The sequence below is a fragment of the Lagopus muta genome, chromosome 2 (genome assembly GCF_023343835.1).
Source record: "Lagopus muta isolate bLagMut1 chromosome 2, bLagMut1 primary, whole genome shotgun sequence".
NCBI classification, from domain to species: Eukaryota; Metazoa; Chordata; class Aves; order Galliformes; family Phasianidae; genus Lagopus; species Lagopus muta.
In genome coordinates this window covers 53,559,577-53,587,325 of record NC_064434.1, presented here as the reverse complement: position 1 = coordinate 53,587,325, position 27,749 = coordinate 53,559,577, and positions in this window count along the sequence as shown.

The window sequence follows — 27,749 nt, the reverse complement described above, 5'->3', positions numbered from 1 at the left end:
AAGTAATGGAAGAGCAAGTTGCTTACTTTTGCAGTAGGCAAGTGAAGATATTCAAGCCAGGGCAAGGGCAGCTGAAACAGCAAGAGAAGGTGTGGGCAAGGGAGAAAATTGTTTCTTCTCACTTGGCTTAAAATTCCATCTTGGTTTTAGCAACCACAGGGATTTACTGTCCTGTCAGTTGACGTGATGAAGCCCAGTAGGTGTCCTCTGGCGACCCACTTTGGGTCATGCCCCAACGCTTGTAAGCTCTTGGTCTAACAGATCTCTGAAATAGGAAGTTTATTCTGATGTGGTTCTTGCATGGTTTAGAAGATATTTTGAAGGAAGGTTTGATATAGGTCATGAAGCACTGATGTGGTTTGTCTGTGTTTTTCTGTCTGTTTTTGTTCAGGGAGGGACCAAGTTTGAGTTCTTTTACCACATGGCTAGTTCCTTGTTTCATAGATTTTTGCATGATCCCCTGCATTTTAGGAATGTCTAAAAGTCAATCTTGACAAAGTGTTGGAAGCGTCTGATCCTGAAGAGCTTCTGGAATATTCTTGCCCAAGACTGCATGCCACCAACAGCAACATTGGCTTACCACCAGCTAGATTTCAGAAAGCATTGTGTAACCAATTTTTCCTTGGGTTTTCAGAAACATCTAGGCATTTGGCCTGTTTCATTATATTTGAAATTTCTACTGGTCAGTTTTTGGATACTACTGAAGATACAGTGTGTGTAAGCTAGGGCGCTGCTCCATTAGCTTAGAGCAACCATATTTGGACAGCTGGATGCTGGGTGAACAGCAGTACCTGCCATCTCTGTTTGGAAGAGGTAGATACCCTCTGAAAGTAGACTGTGTACAATGAAAAAGAAAGTACATTTGCTGTGTACTGAATTGGGGAAGGAATGAAAGGTGACTCTGTGGGCCATCTAAATATCTGCAAATACATTTGTCTCTTTCCAGGGATGGAATAAAGAGGACTGGACTAAGTTAAGATAGAGAATTGAACTTCCTGTTTCCTTCAGTCTAATATTCACTGATCTCTGCAGAAGAAACATTTTAAATGATTCCTTTCCATTTTTTTCTCTTAATTTTCCCTTCTCTATTTGTGTTCTTGAGTGAAAAAGCATGGTCTATGCTAACTTAAATATTCACATTAATATAAGATACAGCACAAAACCCAATTCTGTTATACTGACAGAAAATCAATTCATCAGGTTCATCTAAGAGTTGTAGCCTTAAACTGAAGTGTCTCATAATGACAGATAAAAAATAAATATATAATAATAAATATATAAATAATAAAGAAGTTAGAAAATCTTGAAAATAAGCTTTTCTTGACTTTCTGGACAGCAGCTGCTGTCCTTATAGTAAGGCTGTGAAACTGGAAGAGAAGGTAGACTAATCTGTGGTGTAGAGTAGTATGTGGTGGCAGAGGATAGGGATGAAGTAACTGTAATAATTGCTATATTTTATTTCCTTATTGAATGACTCAAGAACCCATGACTCAATATGTCTGTGATGAACCAAACAACATGTACTGACATTCCTGAAGTTATCTGTAGTTGCATATAGTGACCTGATGAGATTCTTGTCTTGTTTATTATTTCCACTTGTACCTGTGTATACAATCACTGCATGTTGCTTCATAAACAATTTGACCAACCTCTGACTAACATTGACTGTGGTGGATCTCATGTTGTTTGGCTGGTGGAAGAGTAAAATTATGGAGAGGAATAGTAAAAGATCAAAAAGTCATTCAGTTTTGTTCATGTCTCTCACTGGGGACTTTTCAGAAACAAGGAACAAGGTACCAAGAAGAAATATTAGCAACTCTTTTTTTCCAAGGTCTGCAAGTCTTAAAGTCACACTGGAATTTTGTTACAGCTTAGAGTATGTGGGAATGGAGGACTGAGAAGGATAACTGAGGAATTTTTTTAGGTATGTGGATAAGAAACATCTTGTAATTTGGCAGGGACAAAATATAGCTTAGTGTGGATGGTATAAATTTAAGACTAACATTGTCATTTCTCTGCTATGTATAAGGTTTATGCAGCACACAAAAAATGACTAAGTTTCTAAATATCAAAATAATCCATGAATATCATGGACATTCTGGCATGTTTGTGCAGAAGGCTTTTGGCTCATCTATGGTGTCAGCAGTCTTAAATAACGTGGAGCATTGCAGTACAAATGGAAAAGATTTAAATGAGAGCCTTGAGGTTTTGCAGGTAACTGCTGTAGTAAGCCACTAAAGGGACAATGGTTACTTTCTGAGCCAGACTGATTTGTGCTAAGCAGTGCTCACCTGATCGGTAAATAGACAATAATATTCAGAAGCTATTTACCAGGGTGAAACATCAATACAGTGTCTGACAGGAAAGAATGTGTTGGCAACTGCACTTGAACCATATTTCAAGAGCAAAACTGAGAGCAGCCATGCTTCCAAAGAATGACTGTTCAGGGACTTTTTTTGAAAGTAGAGAAATATATTACAGATTATTTTGTGACAAATCCTCTTTTCTTATGCAAGATGATGATTAAAATTGATTTTATATGTATATATATATGTATATATGTATATAATCCATTAAAAGACATGCTCATGAAAATCAGCCAAGCTGGGAAAAAAGCATTTTTGATTTTGTTAACCACTACTTCAAAGCATTCTTGTCCTGTAATTGCTACTATAAGTAATAGTACAAGGTCTTTATTTCAGTGAATACTTTTGAGAGAAGTAGGAAACTACATTTAACAAAACATTTCCCTTTCTAACTCAGATGTTTTCTGCACAGTCTGGGAATCCTGTCAATGGGAAGATATATAGAAAGATAGTACTTTTGGTTCAAAAGGTACCTAAATGCAAACTGTCAAATAGAGGCAGAAAATACCTCTAATTTCTTCTTCTATTCTTAGATTTTTCCCCATTTATCTACACTGACCACTGTTAGGGGAGGACACTGGCTACATGGAACTTTGGTCTGACTCACTGTCTTACGTTCTTTCTTGGTTTTGAATCATATAGGCGTGATGTAAGATGTCACTGTCTTGCTTTTCACGAAACCAAATACTAATAGTACTTCTTCCTTTTCAACTTTTCAAACCTTGGAGAAATTCAAAACTATTCTCGCATCAAAGCCAAAATAATGTGGATAAAATGGTAAAGTGATAAATCCTAAACTGTAGAAGATGATAATACCTGACCACAGGAAAGTTCTTTTCTCCTGTATAACAGACCAAAACATGGGAGTATTATTGATTATCCAATAAGCCTGTGAAACAGGTGTTTTTCTCTCATCAGCATACAATGACCAAGGGGCATATATATTAAGGTAGCCCTATTTATTGATTTTGGCTAAAACATAGGGAAGAGGCATGTAGAAAATAATTTTATCTTTCTGTACTGACAGTTTCATCTTTATTGTCATACAGCTTTCGTCTAGTTTATGAGGACTTTTAACCTATAAAGAAAAGGGTTCTGTAGCAGACTTTCATTCTTTAAAGAACACCTATCTAATGTTAGAGCAGACGCTTGGTGTAGATACTTTTGAAACTACAGACTGTTTTTGTTCTTATTCATACGCTTTCCTGTGCCAGCAGGAGGCAGAGGTCTGAATCATGTGCACTGGTTCATTTGTTCAAAGCTCACCCAAGGAGAAACATGAAAACTGAAACTGTCCTTCTCTGAAAAAACTGTAGACATTTTCAGTAGGATTCCTTTGAATAGGAGGGAGAAATTCTAGTTGAAATCCAGATACAACCAACTGTGGTGGGTAGTTCTAGGATCTAGGAACTGCGGGGGGTAGTTCTAGAATTCTAGAATCATGAAATTCCGCTGTGTTAAAATGTGTAAACCTCAAATGTTTAAATATGTGCATTTGCAGTGATTGCAAGTTCCCCGCCTGTAATATCTGACAACTTCAACAAAAAATATTTCCTGGACACAGTGGGAGGTCTCAGAAAGGGCTGAGAGTCTTGCAAGCTTGATGGAGATAGACATGTTTTAATTCCAAAAAGAGATGTTAAATCCTACGAGATCAAAGAATGCTGAAGTGCAGATGCTAGCAAAGTACCTTAATCAGTACCAAAGCCAAGAGAAACATCAGGGAGTCTGTACCTTTTTAGGGAAAAATCTTTAGAATTTAGTGAATACTACCATAATGGTACAGGAACTTCCATAACTCATAATTGAATCCTGGAAGGAAAATTTAAATATCTTGTAGAGATTGTATTATTTTCTGTTACAATCTGAAATATTAGGACTCAGAGACGAGGAAGATTGGGCAAACTCTTAACGAGTAATAATGTTGCAAGAAACCCAGCCCCTACAGACATAGTATTTGCATGTATTGCTATATATTTGTATATACTCTATTGCTATATATTTCCTTCCATTTGTCTGGGCTGATCAAGGCAAACAATTTTATACTTCTTCCAACATCACTTAATGGGTAAATCAAATTTAGACTACTGAGAATATAATCAACTACATTTGAGGTACTACTCTGGCCAGGATTTGATTACGACTGATTATGTTGCACACGTCAAGATCACTGCTAATCTTTGGCATGAGAAACTGATTAAAAGGGATTTTTTTTTTCTACGTCAACTTATTTTCTTTAAAATCTTCCCACAAACAATCTGTCATCATCACAAAATCTAATCATTGATGGAGGCTGGGCATAAGCAGAGAAGATACCAGAAGTTTTTCTAAGTACAATGACATTCGTATAATTATATAAAATTTTAGAAACAATGTATTAGAAGGACAGGGCATGACCTGTCAAAATACCCATACACTCTTTGCATGTTTCTGCAAAAATAATCATATTCACATTTGCTCGAGCATTCTCACAGATGCTGAGTATATTTCAAAGGAAAAAAAAATAAGAGGAAATTTGGCAACTCATCTACTGCTGCCTGTTTTCTGAGTGGACTACCATAAGATGGAAGAAAATACGTCATGAGGCAACCATACTTTTCCCTGCCCCTGATTACCCTCCGAGCTATTTTATAGCTCACAAATAGGGCCCAGACAACCAGTCAAGGACACTTTTGCCAGCCAATATGACAGTTACCTCACTTAGACTTAACCTTGGCAACTGAAAGCTCTTAAGTTATCTCAGAGTTAGGCTCTTGTACTACTTCTGCATAACAGAGAAAAGAGAATCAGTGGTCTGAACATTACAGTGGGAAAGGGAATGAGTGAAGACAGTGACATCTTGTTGCTGTTGGAACACAAGAGTTGTCTTGAGGGCTAAGGCATATGGGTAAGTACATCACTAGATAGATCCTATTTTTCAGCAGACTCTTGCCACTAACAAGGAATAATTTTGAAGTAAAATTCCAAGTGAAATTTGTTGTCATTTTGTCATTATCTCTGACTTTGGGGTTTTTGACCATCCCCATACGTTTTCTCCATCCCTTTTCTCTAAGCCACCAGCTATAATCTGAATTAATTGATAATGCACCTGTCCCAGATTTGTTTGGGAGATTTCCTGATGCAGCATACGAGTGTGAACGTATGTATGTTCATTTCTAATTTCACTTGTTAAGGATAGCCCATTTTAAAAGTTTCTCCAGCTCCAATATGACAGAGATGTCTATAATTTCTATTGAATGTATAGAATTTCTATTCCCTGAAGAAAGATGCCGATGGGCCTTTTTCTTTTTTCTTTTTTTTTTTTTTTTTTTTTTTTTTTTTTTGGTTGATATATCTGCTACAGAAGGAAAAAAAACATAGAAAAAAATACACAAATACTTAAGCATGGAATATTTTTTTCTCTACAAAACATTCAAACTATTTTATTTGACTTAGCATGAACTCCATTTACCTTCTTTGTCAAATAGTTGACAATAATATATGTTCATTTTGATTTTACTACTTTTGATCATATTCAATTCCGAGGCACTTACAAATTAATTGTACATGATGTATTGGTACTAAGAAATTACACAAGCTGTTTAGTGTCTTGTTAAAATAAACAGTGTTAATTTGATGCAGATGATAACAGCAACTCCTCTAAAGCTAAACTAATTTAGTGAAAAGGATGGTTTTGTGATACCACCATTTGGGCAGGGCTTGGAAATTATGAGTTTGATTCCCAGTTTTGCTATTCAGATTATCTCATACAATTTATTTCATGCCATTTAATCTCATAACTCTGTCACAAATAGACATCTCTGAAGTTGAGTCATCTTTCCTGTGTTAAATGGCTGTCTGGGTTAAGACCTTCAGGGGGCGGCTATTTCTCTGTATTGACTGCAGAACTGATGAGATGAATCCCTTGCTTTCTGGGAAGTAATTTATACCCTTGAGAAGGGATTCTATGGACAAACAACTACTTTGTTTCAAAGCCTTTCAAAGTTGGTTTAAAAAGTTGCTCCCTGTCAGAAAACATGCCTGAGTTTGCAAAGGACTGTGCTGTGGGTAGTGACAAAGGGTATCAGTGCTGTTACAATGAAATGGACTAAACAACTCGAGGATGGAGATCTAAATATTTCAAAAACTTTGCCAGGTAAGATAGAAAACACCATTCTTTTTATGTTTCTATTCACTCCTATGCTAAAACATTTACTGCTGTAGCCAGAGCCATAACTGACTAAATCATAATATTGGACTTCTTTGTATTCAGGTACGTTTGTTAAATCTTCATATAGCCCAAGCCATTGAGATTAATGGGCAGATCTGCACTTAAGGTCAGGGAAAAGATGTATCTTTGGGAACTATGTGTACAGTGACAATGAATTTGCAGAAAGAAAAGGCATCCAGTTACTACAATGCCAGTGATGGGGTTTCCAGTATTGATATTCTTTGAGTTCTTCCTGCGGAGATGTTGTGCAGGTGACTGAACACCAGTTTTCTCTTAAGAGAGGGTGGTAGGCAACATCTCAGGGGGCTGGAAGATATTACAGCTTCACCTTACCAGATAAAGCTTGCCTGTTTATCAGCTCACTTTCTCAGCCTATCCAAGGGGCAAAGACCAAGTATCAGGAAGAAGCAAGTTTGTATTTCTGGATTGCAATCTTCAGGTACACATGATGTATCAACAGTTATTCTTCCACCAATTATTCTTCCACCAAAACCAGTCTTTCAAGCAGATAAAACTGCAATCTACACACATGTTCTGGATTAAATGTTTAGTATCCTCTCCTGGGAGAATGAAAAGTAGAATTCAGTATATTAGTATACTGTCCATGCTAAGTATATTGTCCATGCTAGTTCTCTATGTACTACTGAGAGGAGAATGATTAGCACTACAAGGATAATGTGTCACATTCTTGTGCCACAAGGAAGTCTTTCATGAAGACTAAGTACAGAGTTATATCTCTATATTAATGACAGAGAAAACACAAATGACCATTTTAGATTAAACATGTTCTTTGAGAACAGCTGATGTTAGGTGAGATACATCCTACTTTAAGTGGTCTTAACCCACACAAAGTCTCCACATTATTCTCCACAGTTACAAAATGTGGTTTTAAGCATTCCTCTAAAATGTATTCCCTCAAAAATGCTCTTGGTTTCAACATTTCAAGCTCTTGCTGCCCAGGGCTCTCTAGTCTGGGAAAAGCAATCCCAGCAGTTCTCACAGATCTGGGCAGAATTCCTATGATCATTGTTCTTTCCAGTCATTATTGCATGAGCTAGTCTTCAGTTATATTCTGCCCTCATGTATCGCACATAAGCTTAGACAGTCCCACATGTAAATTCCAGTGCAGAAGTTTTACTTTGGAAGAAGTAGGAGCCACATAAAACATATTAAGTAATAAACAGATTACTGATTTGTGGCATTATTTTCAATAAGGAGAAATTTTGAATGTGGTGAAGGGGTTGTAGTTTGGAATTTCCCTGTTAAATTCTAGAATTCTAGCTCACACTTGACAATTATACAGCAGCCTTGCTACTCAAATGATTGAAACTTCATTATACTCATAACAACAGCTTTCTGTATAATTTGGCACAACATCAAATCAGTAAACCAAATGTAGGTGCAATTTCAGGACGTTGAAGGCCAAGGCATTTTAAGACTTCCAGTACACAAACACCCAAAAATTAGCTACTACCACTTTTACTTTTTTTTATCTTTATCATTATTTATATCCCAAACTCCATCAGGTATCTCTTCCTCTAGAACAACTTGGTATCTCTAGTAAAGATGAGAATTGAATGCCATGGACACTTCCAACAGGAACACACTGGTAGTATATTGGTACTGAAGAAACCTTGCATAGCAATTGCAAGTGTTTTTACTATTCCAGGAATTTATAAAGGATTTAATGCCTGCTACTTCAGGCCTATTTCTGAACACAACATTCACTTTAAATTATGTCTATACCCACAAATATGTGTTTGTCTAATCAACAGAACTATTGTCTTTGCCTAGAAAGGGGTAATGAAGTTTAGCAAAAATAAGAATTGTTCCTGAGCTCAAACATTGAAATTTGGAAGACATGTATCTAAACACGTAACTAACAATAGTAGAAGCATTAACAAAAAGAGTAATACAACATTTGATGCATCCGTTTATTTTTAATCAGGTACCTGAATACTGAAACATACAAATGGCAAATCTTCATACTGCTTCTGAGCTGTTTGAGGCAGAAAATATCTGGTATACATATGATTTTTAAAGTTCTCAAACTATTCTGTGAGTCTATGTTAGAGTGAATGTGTTACAGCAAAGTCTATTTCACAGTGTAAACATGAAGCCTTTTTTTTTTTTTTTCAGAGTAATGACAAAGTGGACAGATGGAATCAGTGGAATATGAAAATAAGATTTATATGAAATGCCAAATGCCAAATATTGCTATCCCATCGCCTCTCATCTCACTACAAACATCTTTAACCTATTTTCACTTACTGGCATTTTGAACAGTGCTTTCAGTATTTGCATAAGTCAGATCATGTGTGGTCTGTCTTGTTCTCATTAACTGGAGGTCAGCAAGAACTTAGTGGAAGAGCTTAAAATTTAGTCCTCAGAATAAGAGAGAAGCTGTCAAGCATTAGAGGAGAGAGTCTGAACAAAAGTGAGCAAGTTCTTAAATAAAACAAGGAATATGAAATAACATTTTCTAAAGTCTCACAAGGGTGCTGCTTCTAGGATGAAGACAGAGTTCCTTGCACTCACTCAACTCCTCCAGGAATATCCTCTGCACCACTTGTCCCACCTTCCTGCACTTTAGCAACTCCCTGAGGGTCTGATAGATTCCCATAGATCAGACAATCTGTCTTTTTCCTTCCTTTTTTCCTCCAGGCAATGACCACAAGAGGCACCCTAGTTCCCTCATACTTTTACATGCTTCAGCATACTATGCATATCAATAGATTAACATGCTTTTAGAAGACAGTTAAATATGAGATGAGAGAATTGAAATAAATGAGCATATTAATAGCTACTTAAAATCTGTTTTGCTTTTGAACAGTGCTGAACTAATGGAAACTGGTATCAGGACTAACTGCATGATGGACCTCCGTGACTTCTTCGATCGACTCATTTAACTTTCAGCAAAATCATTTCGGTTCATCCTACTGATATCTAGATTATTCCCTGAGATTTAAGAATTAATTCCACTTAAGGAAATGTTTGTTAAGAAATGGAGATTTGGGTTGAATTGTATTCAACCCAAAATTTTAAATTGATGTTTTTAATAGAAACCTCATAAAGAATGTTTAAGATCCTGGTTGTCATGAAGGATTTTAGTATACTTTGCTATATGTTGAGTTTGCAGAATCCTTCTCCCATCTCTTCTTTTAAAACTAAGAATCTAGAATTATATCCATTCTGATTTCCCTAGGATGACAGCACAGCTTGGTTTCAGTGGATACTTTCCAGCTGTTGATGGCAGCAGCTCCAGGCAAGGCCCCATTTGGGCAGCCTGGAGGTACCATTAGGTTCCTAAAAGTGTTTTGAAGGGACTCATTCCCTTCCCAGAATGTGTGTATGGCTTACCACCCCCTTCAGGTTCTGCTTCTACTAGTACAAAATGGTCATCCTCTTAGAAGCATCTTCTACAAAGGTTTCTATTCTTATAAATGATCAAGACACACAGGAAAAAGCAGAGCTTCTAGAGCAAAGGGCTATCTTAGCAGTACTATGTCCCTGATATCACTTCAAATATCCTCAAATCACCTTGAGAGTTGTGGGAGAAAATTTCTTCGGTTTCACAACCCACAAAAGAGTATGATATTTCCCTCCCTCACAGTCACATTATGAGGAATGTACTCTGGGAGTTTCAGTGGAAAGCATTCCTATAAATGTTTCCACAAAATTTTAACTTCATTAAACCTTTCTCATACTAAGAAATTCTCTCAGCATTGAACAGCAGAAAGAGTCTGAATGCAATTTCAGTTATTGGCAAACAAATACTGCAAAAAGGCAAGATATTCTAACTTTTTTGTCACTTTTAACAAAACAGGAAGAATGCTAAATGCTAGGATGCTAAATGCCCTGGCAAATCTGCACGTCAGCTACTATCTCGGACTGCAGCATACATATGCTTGTGACATCAGGCAGGTAAGCCTGTGACACTGTACTGAGTGAATGTTTCACTTGCTTTTCCTTCCCTTTTAACAGCTTCCTTGGTGAGGCAGCAGTAGACAAATGCAGATAGGTGAACACAAGGTAACAGATGCTCCTGCCTTTGGGTGCAGGGGATTTCCTATGGTGAGCTGACATTTCCTATCAAACAAAGAGCTAAGTCTAATGAGGTGCTGACTGTTCTGAAGCAGCAGGAGGATTTAAGCATTAGAGAGATTTTACTCCCCCCACGTCATTTTAGACCTCAGCAAGCAGCTTTTTAAGGGCTGAATTTGAGCTTTGCTGTCATGTGAATGTTATATTAGTTCACAGCAGAGATGTAAGATATATGTGATGTTGCGTAAATTGTGCAACTGCAAATGAATGACTTTCATTAATCTCTTTCTACTATGCCTATGACTGCAATCAGGGCTTTTTACCAAAACCAGAATTGTGTTTATAGTCTGTGACTTACCTTCACTACTGTATTGTACTTGAGTACTGAGTACTGTACCCACTTTTGGGTTCCCTGGTACAAAAGACAAGGATCTATTGAAGAGAGTCCAGCAGAGGGCCACAAAGATGATAAAGGGCCTGGAGCACCTCTCTTAAGAGGAAAGGCTGTGTGAACTGAGTCTGCTCAGCCTTGAGAAAAGAAGACTCAGAGGGGATCTGATTAATGTTTGTAAGTATCTTAAGCATGGGAATCAAGGAGATATGGCCAGCCGCTTTTCAGCAGTCTGTGGGGACAGGACAAGTGGAAATGGCCGTAAACTGGAGCACAGGAGGTTCTGCGCCAATATGTGAAGGAACTTCTTCACAGTGAGGGTGATGAAGCACTGGAACAGACTGTCCATGGAGGTTGTGGATTCTCCTTCTCTGAAGATGTTCAAGATCTGCCTGGACTCCTACCTGTGTAGCCTGATGTAGGGGGCCTGATTAGCAGGGGGATTGGACTACATGATCTCTGGAGGTCTGTTCCAGCCCCTGCAGTTCTGTGATTCTGTGATTCACCATCTCCTAATATATCATGAAGATGTACACGCATTGTAGCACTTGAAACAAATTGTATAAAAGACTATGTGAAAAGACTAGGTGAAAGTTTTGTAGTTCAGATGAAATAAATATCTAAAAGTTTAGAGCTTCACCAGAGCTTCTCAGACTATTCACCCATCTAAATCTTTCAGAGTCCTGCAGAGAAAGACACCACGTATAAGCTAAGCCTGACAGAGGAAGGTATGTTAGTAATAATTTTGGTTTAGAATTCTGATCCTTGTCTCTGATTTTGGCCATTGATAGACACCTGTGGAAGAGAAAATGATTTTTCCTGGAATTGCACAAGAGCTGGTTTGAGGGTGTCAGTGGACCCTGGCTGGGGAGAACTAAGTTGCTCAAGTATGTGAGCGTCTGGGTGATTGTGCAATTGACTCACCAGCGCATCATCACCCCTGGCCAGTCTTTCACCCTCAGATAATTGGAAGGTAGCTGACACTTACACACTGCTGGGCAAATAGTAGTCATCTGCCAGCTGACAACAATTCTCACCCAAGAGGTGGTCTTTGTGTCCATACCTGGGATTCAGCTCTGGGCTCTGCTTTGGCTCTGTGATTTCAAGTAAATCTTTTGATAAAGCTGGGCCTTCTCTTGTCCAGAACTAGAAAAAAAATGGTAAAAAATGTCAGTTCTGCCTGAAACAAAATGAACTGAAGCAGCACAAGGGTTTATCTTGACATAAATTCAATCTCATGAAATATGGTAGAAAATCATGACATAGCTCTTAATGATAGATATGAGAAGAGTATACAGGAAGAATTTACAAAGCCGAGTCTATCTTTTATAATTTATTTATTTTTCCACATCTTTTTTCTTGAGTGGAAGGGTAGTGGAAAATAGTAACATGAATATGCATTTATGTAAGTATGCCTAAGGCACAAGATTTTTGAATTCTATCTTTACATCACAGACTAGTGTAGACCAGCTAAGAAGAAAATAATGCAATGAAGAACAGCTGGTGTTAGAATTGATTGGCTCATCAAAACCAATATGTGTCATGGAAATGAGACTCATGAGGAAAAACAGTCTGGTGGTAAATACATTAGCCAGTGATGTTGAGGTTAAAATCTATGGCCTTACTTGAAAGCATTTGGGTTGAAAACCAGATCTGATCCAAACAATACCAGAGACTCAGGCAACTCACTTTTCTTAGAAATAATGGGAAGATTCTATAAAGCGATATTTTCTGTACAGCTCTGAATGTTTTTGACTTACCTATTCCCTACCTCCCCTATTTCCTGACTCTACAAAGAAAGCAGGGAGAAGCTGTCAAGAAAATGCACTTACTCTTTGAAAAGAGTGCACCAGTTCACATGAACACTTGCAGCTCAGCTCTGAACTTCATTCATGCACTCAGTAAACTTCTTGCGTAGAGAGGAAGGTTGCTTTGACAAAGAAGCAAAATAAGGGGACTGGAATGAACATAAAAGTAATTGTGGAATCAGAAGCTTTAAGGTAAAATCCTTGCATTGTTGATTAGTGTTAGCAGGCCAGTGGAATGCTGGCCTTCTCAAAGAGACCCTGTGAGAAATGTGTTTCCCATTTGTTTTTGAGCAGTGCGAAAGACGTGAATTCCCTTAAGGTCAGATAAAGTAGACAGAAATAACTATTTCTGCATATGTTATGTAATTAAAATTATATGCAGTGAGAATTGGGGCAGACACTCTTGATTTCATAAAGGACTAGTTTGTGTGTGGGCAGTCACCTGCTGATCTAACCTAAGACCTAACACCACAGAGTAGAATGTTGTTTATGGTCAGAACTTCAAAAGCAAGAAGTTGTTCTGTTACATAAGGCATCCTATCCCCTGTTCTTAAAAAAAGCATTATTAATTCTTTTTTTTTTTTTTTTAATTTTAAATATAATTCCTTTTCTTAGAAAATTGCATAAACCCAGCTGCACTGGCTTTAGTTCAATGAATTAATTAGTTCCAATAGAGGCAACTGAAATTTCTGTGAAGTTTGTCTTAGATAAGTACTCAAAAGACTGATGCTATTTTCAAAAGCTGTCCAAACCAGTTGAAAGTGTTTAGCATGGAAATTCTGAAACACTAACTTGTGAGCCCTTTTTGGAGAGAGAGCTGTCTGATTACTACATACACACTGTGTCGGAGAGTATTTGTTCACATACCAGTGTTTGTCATTCTCTCCCTGGCTCATATTCATATACAGAATCTTTTTTTTCTTTCTCTTTTTCATGTCAGTATTTGAGAAATGTCAGTTCCTCACTTGTATCTATAACTGGAAAAGAGTGCTTAGGCACAAATAATTAACTTCCTTTGAAACTTTCAGCATACTTGTCAGGGAGCAAAATAGGGAACAGATTGCACTGCTTGAACAATGAATGCCTAACAATATTCACAAAAATTCAAATAAGACAAATAAAGCTACCAGCATTTGAATCACAGAATCACAGAATCACAAGGTTGGAAACGACCTGCAAGATCATCTAGTCCAACCACTCTCCCATTCCTATTAGTACCACAAGCACTAAAAATTGGATCAAAAAAATTTGGATCACTATTGCTAAATACATACACAGAAACAGATTACTACAATGTTTAATCCAAAAGTTTTATATACGTCAGATAATTTTACTCACATTTTTGTCATCTTTGGTAATTCAAATTTTACTTTAGTTCTTCTTCTGATCTGAGACCACTAAGAGGTACCGACAACAAAGGTTTAAAGTGTAACTGTCAGTGTTTTAGTTTTCCTAGCTTTAAATCATGTCTCAGAATGTCATTCTTTGTTCTTAAGCCTATTTTGGAATTTCAAAGTAAATTCATATTTTGAAAGCCTCTGATAGTTTTACAGAGTCAGGAATTACCTCTTCTCTGAGGTTTCCAGACCTTGGAGAAACAAAGTTCTGAGCCATAGTGAGTCAGCTTTTACTGCACCAGTGCAGAAAGACAGGGGCCATATATAAAATTTGTTTACCCCACCTCAGAAGAGTGGCCATGGTGAAAATACTCGAATTTCCACAAGTGTAATTGATAGCAGAAAGCTGAACCGCTTAATGAACCAGTTGCTGGACCCTGAAGAAAACTTCATGTGATGAGCCGCACCTCGAGTACTGTGTTCAGTTTTGGGCTCCTCACTACAGGAAAGATGTTGAGGTCCTGGAGAGTGTCCAGAGAAGGGCAACGAAACTGGTGAGGGGTCTGGAGCACAAGTCTTATGAGGAGCGGCTGAGGGAGCTGGGATTGTTTAGTCTGGAGAAGAGGAGGCTCAGGGGAGACCTCACTGCACTCTACAACCTCCTGAAGGAAGGTTGTGGTGAAGAGGGATTTGGACTCTTCTTCCAGGCAACAAGCAGGACACGGGGCAATGGCCGCAAGTTGTATCAGAGGAGGTTTAGGTTGGACATAAGGATGAACTTCTTCTCTCAGAGATTGGTCAGGCACTGGAATGGCTGCCCAGAGAGGTGGTGGAGTCACCATCCCTGGCAGTGTTCAAGAGGCGTCTGGATGACGTGCTGCGTGATATGGTTTAGTGCTTGTGGTGGCAATGGTGATGAGGAGACGGTTGGACTAGATGATCTTGTAGGTCGTTTCCAACCTTGTGATTCTATTATTCTATGATTCTGTGTTGCTGTTTAGCAAACAAGACAGTGCTAGGGAAATACTGACTCTCAGAAGACAGCCCCTCCATGGGCCAGGTGAGCTGAGAGTGTCAGGCTCTCATACGGGATACAGCGCTGCCTGCCTAAGGACGGTGCCTCTTGCCTCTCTGCTTGTTCACAGAAGAGCTAAGAGAACTGTTCCCTCTTGGAAGCTTTTAGGGCCAATCCTGGTGTGAATTGCACTGTCCCCTGCCCTGGACAGTGGTTAAACTCATAAAATGATAAGCGCAAGGACAAAATAACCAATAGACAGGCTGTGTAAGCTACAATCAGTGCTTATGAATGTTTGTTTTTCCTTCCAGATCTCCCCTTTTTAAGGTGCAAAGAGGCACACCAGCCTCAGAGAAGAGGGGGAGTGTGGTTTGCAAATCAGAGAACCTGCTTCCTTCCTAATGCCATGCGTCATCGCCTTGCGGGACTGTTACCGTAACCAAGCTCTGAGCGAGTCAGTCCTGCTGTCTAGCCACAAAAGCCTTAAATACAAACACTGCTGAAGGCGGCTCCTGAGCACCACAGATGTCTGCAATCAGCTGTTGACTGACTACTGTGTCTGTCTGATGGCCTGGCCTGTACTTCTGGTTGATAGTAGATATCTAGGCTATGAAGTAATGCTACTGAGAAAGAGCATATAGACATGGAGGTTGGTACTGTCTCACAGGAATTTACTAATCTTTTTGCAGCACAGTCAGAGACAGAGACATGAAATCAGCAGTAAGAGTAAGTTATGGAAGATTTGATTATGATTAATCTTTTCATGGGGGATGAGTATCTTCCTGCAGCTCTTTTCCTTCTGTGTAACTTCATAGGTATGTTATAGCATTCTCCAAAAACCTGACAGGTTATTTCCAGCTCTAATAGCCTCAAGCAAAATACCAGGCACCTTACCCACTTTCCATTCAAGCTTCTTTTGGAGCTAGAAGTTTGTCTGAATGAGAACAAGAATCTAAGTATCTTGCCCAGCTTATCCTGGGGCTGTCACTGCCAGCACCTGTGAGTGACCACAATGTCACCGATGGCAACCTTCTTTCAACTCCCAACTCAGCTGCCTTTGTAGTAGCTCCTGCTGTTATTAACACAGACAGGACATAGCAGAGCAAACACAGTTTGCTCTGGTGGGAGGTGCAGGAATTTCAGCAGCACCCAGCTGAACACCGGAAGTTACTTGGTGCTTGTTCAGCACTGATCATTAGTACTGAGCTAGATTTCCCTGTGTCCTCATCTTACACGTATTTCAGTAGATGCCAATGATCCCAGCTGGTGTCTAGGTCCTGCTGTGTTGCTGCTAAGCAGGTAACCTCAGTCTATATACTGCAGAAATTATGCTGATTTGTAGCTATTCCCAGGCTTCCACACTGTATTTTTGCTAACTGGATAGCTTGATGCCTCTGCTTTGTGCTGGAGTCATTCAAGTGAGATAAACATTTGCTAGTGGATCACAGCTCTACGAAAGGTATACTTCTGTAAGCTTTTACAGGAAATGAAATCCTAGTACTAAGGTACGAATGTATTTTCATGCAAATACGCATGTTCCATCTTGTGAACAAACTAAAACTCTTCCGCTTACTTCAGTTTCATCTTGTTTCTAAAAGTAAGTTACGACCTGCAGCAAATGAAGTAATATCACAGGATTTAGTTAACCAACAGGAGATTAATGAGTATCAGAATGTAATATATATACGTTCCTAAGAATACATTTTGTAACCTATGAATGCCTCTTGTAGTTTAAATATTGGCCATGCTGATGAAATGGATATCTGCCTTAGGCAACATGTGAACAGAAAATAATGTTAGATCAAATAGATGAATAAATTGTCCAGCAGTAGCAGAAAATTACTAGAGACATGGGAAAAGGTCAATATTATGTTTTCAGCTAGTTACATGATTGTTCCACTTCTGTACTCCCAAATACACGGAGTGTGCCCTTCCGGCTCCAACTAACTGCTGAGACAATGGGAATCCTGAGTACTGTGTACTGAGCACAGACCTTCTCATTCCAAATATGGGTCATGCCTTTGATAGGCTTACTGGTACAAATCCATGAGACAAGTTGACTACCAGCTGTCCAATCTGTGTGCCTGGATCCCATAAAAACAGTGGAAGTGTTGAGAGTAAGCTGCAAGGCTGTTGATACATTTTCACCTACAGAGATTTTTTTGCTCTACGTTATGACTTAAAATTAGTTTTAAGCAAATTGATGAAATATTATTCATTAAAATGACTAGAGTTGATATCAGTAGATATTTGTTTGACCAAGCTTTTCCTAATTACAATTTTGTTCCCGTATAGTTAATCTTACCTCCCTAAAAGTATTCCTTTTTATGGTTGCCTATTTTCGGTTAGTATAGAAAAGCACAGGTATCACTACAGGGCTGTATGGGCATCCACTGAGCACATAGGAGCAATTTTCTTCCAGAAATGCCAGAGAAGAAGGTGAAATAAGTGAATTGCCTCACAGGTCAAACTCTGTGTAACACATACGCATGGCTCCTTTTAGGAGGAGGTGGTAAGTTAATGGTGAGGGCTGCATGTGCCCTACCTTGAACAGTTTGGCAGAATAGCTATCCAGATAAATCTGGATCTCTGGTTGAGAATGAAGTGGTCATAGACCAAAATTAGGTCATATGATTTCAGACTGAATAATAAAGTGAAGTGATTCCTATATACACTGACTGAGGGAAGAGAGCAGGAAAACAACAAAGGTGGCCAAATGTATGTAAAGAAGTCTGAAAATAATGGGAAAGACTGAGGAGGGAGGAAGTTAAGAAGAGAGGGAAAGACAAAGGTTATTACTTTCAGGCAAAATGCCTTTGGGAAAGAGGCTTTCAAACAGTAAGCAAATATTTCTTTATCCTGCTGTGCTCCACTGTATTCAAAGGAAGTTTTATGCACTTCCTTTCAGAAGGAATCTTACAAGAGAAACAGCCATTTCCATCCCCATCCTTCAGCTTGGGTCCATCCACAAGTTAAGGGGAACGTCAGAGTTAGGCTGACTTGTCAAGTCAGGAGTGGCAACATTGTGTTCTCAGCATGCTGCACCCTTTTCTGCCTTTTGCCTCAGTTAGCAATGTGATCTACTAGAGCATGCTGTTTAAGACAGCTTTTAACTTCTTAATGTATCCACTGCCTTTCATGCAGATATTTCCTGTGCTGAAACTGTGCCAGAGAAATTTCTGAGAAGCCTTCGTCTGCTATATGACACACTGAACACCATGAGGAAGCTAAACCTCTTATCCAGTCTGACTTGCCACAGCAATGACTCTGCAGACAATATCTGCAACAGCATGGGCTGAATGTCTCCTGTGAAGCATGTTGCCACTGAAAAGCATTTTCTTTTAGATGAGCACAGCTCCATGGGATGGCAGAATCACTCCCTCCTTGCACCCTCTGAGCTGCCAGTGAACTTGGTTTGCACTGGCAGTCTGGTATTGGTCACATTTTTCCTATCTGAGAAGTTTTACTAGATGAACTAGAAGAGTTGAAATGGTGAGACAGAGTTCCGTAGATAAAAATGACTTTTTCTACTGGACATGGTCCTGAGCAACCTATTTTGGATGACTATGCTTAGCAAGGTGCTGGACCAGATGGCTTCAGAGGTTCCTTCTAACCCGAACCATTCTGTGTTTCTTCAGGAGAAAGCTGCCTCTCCATACTTGTTTGTTCATCAGCTGGTAAAAATAAAAAACAAAAACCAGAGCTAAATCAAGGACTTTAGAGCACTGCTACTGGTAGTAGGCACAAATGCTCCCAGTTATTAAAACAGTGAGGCACAGCTGCTCTGTATACTTGAAAAGTAGTTAAGATATTAACTTTGAAAGGTTATACTAATCAGATGTTAACACAGATGTATCAGACGATTTGCTCATTGAAAAATCAGAATAATGAGACAATTTAAAGCAGATTTTTGCTAGCCTAAATACAAGTAGACAGGTTTGAAAATCTTGGCCTGAATACTGTCAAATTGTGCATGTTAAAGCCTGTATGAGATACAAAAACCATTGATGATCTGTGCTGTCATACACATGATTTCCAGAAAATCCGAGTACAAATATAGCCTTGTATCACACATTTTAATATGCCTTATTCCCTCTACAGCTGGGTGGTTGTCTCATACAAATGCCAAGAAATGAAGTACAGTATGTACTGTACCTGTAGCTTATGCATCTATCATTTGTGCAGATTTTTTCCAGGAGGAGATCATTTTGGGCAGGAATTGGTTGCCAGCTAGGAAAGGAGTGGAGAAAAAGGAAAATAATGTCCCTTAGGGAGGGTGGTACTGGTAAGCAGAACATTGTTGGTCTGTGCAGGCAGCGGAATCGAGGTCTGGTGGTATCACTGACATCTCTGAGCATTTCAGTAGAGGAGAAATGTTGTGGAAGCCACAAGTCCAGCATGCAATTAAGGTTAGGTAAAGGGATTGAGTAATTCTGCAACAGTTACTGTTATATAATCTTAAGACTGTGCCCAGGAACAGAGATGTAACTTAACACTACAGCAGCAATTCCTAACACTGTGACTGCCAAAGGTCAATTGCCATTTCCATTAAAAACCTTGTTTTGCAGCTAATTTACAACCCAGACACTTTAATTCCCAGCAGGCTAAAATTTGGCATAGACACTTTTTTTTTTTTTTCATTTTGAAAGCTTGAGTTAATTACATAATAAAATCATATTTATTGTTATGACTAATTTAGATCTAGACTACTGGAAGCAGTAAAAGGAGTTTAATGGTTTTATATTTTATTTTCTTCATTTAAAAGGCATTCAATTTATATATCAAAGGATTCTTGAGCCAGTCAATGTATTGGAAGCCTTCTCCTTTGCAGTCTACTTCCTATCTATCTATCGTTCTACTTAATATGCATTTAATTTACACCCCCTTAATTAATAATGAATCTGCTTCTGAAGTGTAGATTCTCAATACCTAATAATGGAACATTTGAGATAAAAGCTTTTTTTTAAAATAAAATTGATATTTTTTTTTTTCTTGTCCTACAGAATATTTTCCATGCAGTCTATTTTGTTTTCAAAACCTCTTGCAAAAACTCCCAGCAAGATTTTTCTTATTTAATTCTCATCTAGTGACATATTTTTATGACAGTGCCAGTCAACTGTAGAAGTTCTAAGTATGTAGAAAGAGTTAATTTGTGTGTTCACTGAATTTCCCTTTACAATGCACTCTTGTTATGATCACCTTTATTATTTTATTACTTCAGATGTCTAGCCAATAGTAAAAATAGGATCTTTGCTGAACTTGGCAATCTTTTGTAGAGCAAAAAATAGAACCCAATACACAACAGAATATTAGTTTAAGTTTTTCACAACAAGGGTTATGAAACAGTGGAACAGGTGGTGGATGCCCCGTTCTTGCAGACATTCAAGGTTGGGCTGGATGGGGCTCTGAGCAACCCAGTCTAGCTGTAGGTGTCCCTCTTCTTTGCAGGGGAGTTGGAATAATTACTTTTGAGAGTCTTTTCAAACTCATTCAATTTTATGATTCTATACAGATGTCAGAATTGGATACACTGCATTTTAATTTAGATGGATTAAGTCTAGCCTACGGTTCTAAGTAAAGCTGCATGCTCATAAGGGAGGTCTAGTGTGTCCTGTGCTCCACATCTTGTGCCCAAAGGAAGGCTGTAATTTGCTGTGGGCACATGATATGTACTTCACAATAACAGATCTCTCATATTTTAATATTATGGGAGCCTAAGTTTTAACCTCTCACCACCCCGATTGCATCATTTGGGAAGATCAGATATAGTTAAGGCACAGGCTTAGGGATGCTATGTGCTATTCTGACAACAGTCACAAACCTGGCCACAGGAATCCAAATCCAAGGATATGACTCATTAATCCCACTGCTTTGAAAATCAGTGGAACTGTATGGAAATCACTTGAAAAGCAAGTAAATTCAGAAATTCATCTAATTTCTTTACCGTAAAGAAATTAGAGTTTCTCCCTTTCTTCATTTTGAACAATGCTTGGTTCTCAGAAAGTCTCTATAGATTCAGCAGCTTTTTTCTCAGAAGATTTGTGGGATAGATCTGTGTCTGACAGTGGATAAGGTTGAAAGTTACAAATAATTATTCTGCATACATTTTGGATGAGTTTTGGTGGCACATTTTATTCTCAGTTTTAGCTCTTACCCTTTAGAATTATTAAAAACAAAATGAGCTTAGTTAGCATGACTGCTGACCATCATCAGAACATACATGGGAAGACTATGTGAAGCTGAAGGTTATCCAGATGTCGGATTATGGACATTCCATGTTTATATGAATTGCATAAATTTATAGCCAATATCTTCACAAGAAAGCATGTCGAGGATTATTTATAGGTTAATTTGCTTTGAAACATGCTACTGCAATAGTGCTCTACTAAATCGCCAGTGCCTTTGCAAAATGTTTTGTTAATTAGAACTTTCATACTGCAATTATTTAACCACTGTGCATGTTTACTCTTAGTATTCCGTGAATTTACAGAATAAGAAAATTAGGTATTCATAACATTAGAAAGGGGCACTGAGTGCTAGGTGCAAATAGCAAGGGGAGAAGTAAAGTGAAAAGAGTTAGTGAAAAGCTGTTGTAATCATTCGGCCTCAGGAGATATTTCATTTGTTTGGTGTTCCTATTCCAATGTATTCTTAAATTATTGAGATGACTTCATCGTTCAAGTGTCATCAAGAAATTACGTGTTTTATTTAGCATTATGGGCTTCAAATCTGCCAGAAAGCCAACATTTGTCAGGGACATTCCATTTAATATTTCAATATTTCTTTGTGGCTTAATCCATTTCTGAAATTGAGAACTTAGTCAGTGGTCCAATTAATCTACCTTTATCTGTGACAGTGTTTGCTTGCATGCTGCTAAAAGTAAGACAGAGCTGAAGAGTCTTGTTGAACTGTGATTTGTTGTGGTTTTACAGTGTATATTTTATTGAACTGCCCAGGACCAAATTCAAGTTTTAGTGGTGTTTTTGGTCCTATTTTGGGACCAGTGGTTTAATGTGAATCCATAAGAAAAAAAAATATATGCGATTCCAAGTATTTCATGACATTAATAAGGTACATTCTATTTCTCACATCAATCACAAAAATAACAACTGTTCTTTTTTTAAAATCTGCTATGATTTTGAAATGATTCATTTCTTAGGGGTAGCAAAATTGTTTTAGAAAGAATGGGTATCCAACAGCATTCTGAGTTGCCTTCATTTTGTTTTCTTTTGGTGTTTCACTTCTTGGTTTTAACCTGCCTTAAAAATGTCAGAAAAGGTTGAGTCAGAACAGTCCTGAGATTTCCAAGTGACCAGATGGAAGAACTAGAAATCTCACCAAAGCCCAACTGATTTTCTGGAGTAACTCTTGCCAATACTCACCCAAACCCAGCTGAAATTCCATCTGAAGTCTTTGAAGTCCTTCTGGAAAACTAATTAAAAAGAATGACATGTTAATCACTCATTAACTCACAAGTCATTACTTAAAAACTCATACTGTCACTTGGTTGAACTGTCAATAGAGCAATTTCCATTTTCCTTGACGTTAGTGTTTTGACATTTGGGATTCTCAGAACCAAACATCAAGATCTAAATATTAATAACTGTTTTGATTTTTTTTCCCTCTTGGAGAAATAGTCCTGTTATTTTTCATTAATTGACTTCATGATGTTCAGACTTCAAGCAATCTGAGTTCAACAACTGCACATAAGAACCGTTTTTGACTGTGCAATGTTAGAACATTGAAGGCTTTTAGAAGATGGACACAGCACAGAAGCAAAACCAGTATGGTGTATTCTTGCCTTGATCCAACCCTTTCATTGCTGGCTTCATTTAGTCCCAAGCTGCCCAAAGAAATGAGAGAGACATTGTTATGAAGAGCTGTAAGGTTCTGTTTTGTTTTTAAGACATGTTACCCAATACCACTTAATGTGAGAGTCAAGAGCAGCAGAAGAGGTACAAGGATGAATCATCAGACAAACTTGTCAGCCTTCTTGCCAATCACAAGAATTCTTCTGAGGTCAGACACTGTAATCCTCCATGTGTATGAACAACTACAGGGAGACCCAGCAGCCTACAGGCACAGGAAGGATCTGCAAATTGCACGCGATTCTTTTTGAGACCTGTCACTACCTTCACAGACAAAATGCCACCTAAGTTCTGTGGAAGACAGAAATATAGAAGGAAGTCTGCAATTGGTGACAGCAGTTGTTAGATGCAGCATCTTTAATATGAAACTTTGAACAGAGCAGGAATGCTGAGCAGATGTGATAGTGGTTTTCAAAACATGGGAAGTTATAGAAAAAGCATGTGAGCTCTTATATTTAACCTTCTTTCATTAAACAAGAAAGATTGAGATCCAATGAAATGGAAAGGCAGCAGATGTGAAACAAGCGAAAATATTCTCAGAGGTCCTGATTAACTTGAGGAACTCACTGTCACTAGACATCACCTAACCTGTCACTAAACGGCAAATTAGGAAAAAAAATGTGAAAACACAACGGTTCTCAATTCTTGCTCCAGGGAGACCCCATCCTGCAGAGTGCATTCACTCCCTTTGCTATTTGAACAGCAAGTAGGTTAATAAGTTCCTTGTAATACAAAACAGTAAAGTCATGCCTGTATAATGTGATCTTCATGTAGGATTTAAACCACACTTTAAAAATTGTTATGAAAATGGCAAAATTATCTGTGACGACTCTTTTCAGCACTTTTTTTTATCAAATGTTCATTGGAAATAGCTGTTGGAAACATTACTCTAATTTCCTAGAACAGCCCTTGTCTTCCTCTGCTATTGGATTTCAGGTAGAGGAGAATTGCTTATGCTGCTGTTACATGAGTCTGGAAGATTAAAAGACTGGGAACTGCACAGACATTTACTAAGATCTTAAGAAAAACAAGAGCTGAAATCAAAGTTTAATGTTCCAGCTGTCTGCAGATTGAAGAAAAAAGTAAAAATTTAAATGAGCTCACCAAAAATAATGAAGTCTGGCTAAAAAACCATCTGGGCAAGAACAGAGTTTAAAATCTGGAGTTACTCGGAGTACTGAGTCTGATTCCAGTAAAGCTTCAGTATGATTCCAGCAAAAATTCAATTTCCCTGCTGTTGTTTTCTCTGGGAACTACTTTTTAAAGCTAGTTGTACCCATGCCACCCCTTCCAGAAAACAGTTTGAAGTGGATATAAATAAGAATAAGATTTTGGCCACCATTCTCCCTTTTGAGTGTACTGATGATTGTTGTAGGCTTTACAAACATAAGAAACTGTTGATGATCCAAAACTCCTATCAAGGGAAATGAAAATAAGGACTATTGTCTAAAAACTGTTCTAAATATACTGGACTGAAAAACTGGACTAGAGTGGGCTCTTTTCAGCCAAATCTGGGCCTTCAGAACACAACTAAGTAGACATTTCCCTAAATTAAGTACATGCTTCTTTGGGAAGTTGCAGAAACTTCTTACTAGAGGTTCCTGCTCCATTAGGAAGGACTTTTATTAGTATGTGGCAAATGAAATGGAGCCTTTAAAAAACAGTATTACAACAGAAGCAGAAAAAGCACAGATAACTTATCTGAAATGTAATTTATGAGAAAATGCACAAGAATAACAGAGACAAAGTTGAATGCCAAAGCCACGTGGTGCTGAAAATTTTCAGATACATCAAAGAATACTTAGAAATATACGGGCTATAAAACACCAGATTCATCTGCAAGGCAAGTTGATGCAAATGGCACTTCTAGCAAGTGGATCTCTTAACTACAAGTGAGAAACAGATTACTCTCAAGAAAGGCATTCATTTTTTATGTCCACAATGCAAGAAACTGAAAAAATAGCTCCCAATAAATGCAAATCAATATATTATTCAATAATGTTTGCAAGATGATGTGAAGGGTTCCAATAAATAATGAATATTTCAGCATATGTATAACAACATTAAACAGAAAAGCAAGGAAATGAGAGGTGAAATCCTTCCTTATAATGTTAAGATTTCATGGTCAATGGAATATGTAATAAATCTTTCAGTAATAATGGTCAGTGAAGATTTTGTGAGAAAGCATTTAACATGTTGAAGGGCAAATGACAAAGTCCACCAACAGAGAATGCAGGAAGAGATATGCTTGAGCTCTGTTAAGAGGAGAAGGTTGTTACAGTTTTTTAAATCAGATTTGCAAGAACAAATAAAGGGTGGAAAGAAACACATCGGAAAAGAAGAAAACTGTGTACAAGAAACTTACTTTGAAATATGGAATTATTGTGACTGTCACCGAGTCAAAGAAAAGGTGACGGAATAATTGCACAACCAGTGCAACAGTGGGATTTGTCATTCTGAAAGCATACTCAGATACGAGCTGACTAGAGAACTAATTCCAAACTAAATGAATGACTAGTACAACATAAAAGACTATGAAAATGAATCACTTCTGATAAATCACCAGTGCATGTTGTTGATAGATTAGACCATATGTTCACTCAGAGGAAAAACATTGCCCAGAAGTATTTAAATTGCTACCATTACATCAACTCTGAGTTATAAAAAGAGCCAAGTATTTTTACAGATAAGGTCATTCTTAATTCAGCAGAATAAAATGGATTACACAAAAGCATTATTGCAACACAAAACAAGCTTTTATAGTCCAACCCTCCCAGGTCTTGGTATATTAGCAAGTGTTTACTGAATGCAATCACAGAAGAAAGATGTGAGCAGTAGATTTACCAAGAAGCATCCAATTGATATTGCTATCAAACTTGGAGATGGCCTTGAATCAAGCGCTGGAAAATTGAAAATAAATATGTATATATAAACAGGAAATGTCATTGTTAAAAGAAAATATAATGCACCTGATTATATCCACTGAAAAAAAATCTAAGAATGTAAAAAAATTCAGAAAAACATGAGAAAGTAAAAGTTGCTTTTGACCCATACACTTTGATATTTTAGAGGAAGGGATGCTGTTTTGGAGAAAGAAGCGATAATTAGGAAAAAAAATCAAATGATGCTACACTCGAGTACATTACAGATGAATTTTTTTCGATGTGAATTTTCACACATTTTCAACAGAGAAATGAAATTTTCAGCTTCATTAAAATAAAGATCTACGGAGATTGTATTATTGTCTGTGGGACAGATGAAAAAGACTAGAATCTTTACGAGTTTCTTTGCTGTACCAACAAGCTCTATGGACAGTGGACTACACAACTGGTAACGAAAACAGTGATAGCCAATGATGTTTTAAACCTTATTCATATTTTCCTTCAAATATTTTCTTAATTATTAGAACATAAATTATATATTGAAAGGATAACTTTCATCTGAAAAAAATAATTTTGGTAGGAAGACATGTAGAAGAATTTCACAAAAGATAATTTCAGGAACTATGAAGGCAAATATTTCATACAAAGTTATGAGGAAGTTAAATGGGTCATTTAAGCCCTAGGAAATTGGGAACAACTTTACAACTTATTTTCCATGAAATACTCAAGGAGCACTAGCAGATATGCAGGAGGTACATTCTGTTCCCAAAATACTCTGTTCCCATATTTCAGGAAGTCAGATAATCTCTATGTGATTATTTCTTCTTCCATTTCTTGCCTGCATTCTGAATATGGATCATATGCCCTGAGGCATGACTTGATCCTTGTGAATTCATACAATATCTGTCATGGAAAAGCCTCAGTATAAAATGCTATCTAAGAATATGAGTAATAAAGAGTGATAAAAACACCTTTTAACACATACTTCTTCCACATGATAAAGGCCAAGTATTGAAGTCCAAATATGAAAATAATATATTTTTGTTGGCTAGTATTAAAGTGCAGTTGTCCTTGTGACACATTTCTGAAGTCTCTGCATAGGGAGAATCTTGGAGCTATTGTAAAAAATAGCCAATATCTTAGTAAGTGACTCAGTGGAAACTCCTTTATTTGTAAAAAGCAGATGTGATTCTCAAAATCATTTGATCTGTCATTTTGGCTTCTCTGCGAAGTTTAGCCGAAGCCAGTCCAGAAAAGACAAGGGAGATCATACATAGTACTTCTAGCTGTCTTTCTTAAAGACAAAAGAGAAAAAAACAGCTAAATTCTGACAGCAATAAATATTTATGTTTGTAGACTTGTTTGTTTGTTCCACAGGTGCTACTCAATGTATCCATGTCTCATCAGAAAAATATATTAATAATACAATAAAAAAAATGCCTCTTAGGGAAAGAAAATATTTTTTCCCTCTCAGTAAGAGATTTTCTCTGAGATTAGCAAGGTAAGTGGAAAAACTATTTGTTTTTCCCACAGTATTGTGTTTTGCTTTCCTCTGACAGGAAATGTTGACTTTTGTAGTAAGAATATGATTTGCTTTGGAAATTGTAATGTAACCAGTGTCTCGAATTAGGTGGTTTTTGTTTTTTATTTTATTTTATTTTTTTTAATTATTGTAAATCTGAACCTAGAAATAAAAGTTTGGAAAAAAATAATCAGAAAACAATCATTTTTTCTGCAATAAATCAACATCGGAAACTACTTTTTTAAACTATGCATAGGGACTTAGTTTAGTACATAGTAGAGTATCTCTAAAATATTCACTATCTCT